The sequence below is a fragment of the Arachis stenosperma genome, chromosome 1 (genome assembly GCF_014773155.1).
Source record: "Arachis stenosperma cultivar V10309 chromosome 1, arast.V10309.gnm1.PFL2, whole genome shotgun sequence".
Taxonomy (NCBI): Eukaryota; Viridiplantae; Streptophyta; class Magnoliopsida; order Fabales; family Fabaceae; genus Arachis; species Arachis stenosperma.
Genome location: NC_080377.1, coordinates 73,156,503 through 73,157,611, shown reverse-complemented (window position 1 = coordinate 73,157,611; position 1,109 = coordinate 73,156,503).

Below are 1,109 nucleotides of genomic sequence, written 5' to 3'. Positions count from 1 at the left end.
AATATGCAGAATTGAGAAATAATACTAGTATGAATGAAATAAAACTAAAAAAAAGTAAAGATCATACCATGGTGGGTTGCCTCCCACCTAGCACTTTTCTTTAACGTCCTTAAGTTGGACGGTCCACGAGCTCAGTCCTCTTCTTATGCTGGATCCTTCAGGAGGAAGATCTCTAGCTCCTTGTTGCTTTTCATTTTCTCACCATGATATAGCTTCAAGCGGTGGCCATTTACCTTGAAGAAGGTGGGGCTTGAAGGATGACTCAGGTAGAAGACTCTATAAGGCTCAGCTTTCTCAACCCTATAGGGTCCTTCCCACCTTGACCTCAACTTTCCTGGCATGAGTCTCAGCCTTAAGTTGTAGAGGAGGACCAAATCCCCAACTCTAAACTCTCTTCTCTTGATATTCTTGTCATGCACCGCCTTCACCTTTTTCTTGTAGAGTCGTGAGTTTTCATATGCTTCTAGGCAAAGGCATTCCAATTCCTGCAGTTGTAGCTTCCTTTCAATGCCGGCTCCCCTCAATCCTAAGTTGCATTCCTTCACTGCCTAGTATGCCTTATGTTCCACCTCCACTGGAAGATGACAAGTCTTCCCGTAAACAAGGCAGAATGGACTCATTCCGATGGGTGTCTTGTATGCGGTCCAATAAGCCCAAAGCGCATCTGCCAGTCGAGCACTCCAGTTCTTCCGGTGAGGCTTCACAATCTTCTCTAAAATGCGCTTGATCTCCCTATTTGACACCTCGGCTTGCCCATTAGTCTGGGGATGGTAAGCGGTCGCCACCTTGTGGATGATGCCTTGTTTCTTCAATAGTCCTGTCATTCTCCTGTTACAAAAGTAAGTGCCTTGATCACTCACGATTGCTCGTGGTAATCCAAAGCGACAAATTATATTATTCCTAACAAAAGAAACAACAACGTTAGAATCATCAGTACGGGTAGGAATTACTTTCACCCATTTAGAAACATAATCGACAGCTAACAAAATGTATAAAAAACCATTAGAATTTGGAAATAGACCCATGAAGTAAATACCCCAACCATAAAAAATTTCACAGAACAATATAAGTTGTTAGGGCATCTCATCCCTCTTGAATATATTCCCAAA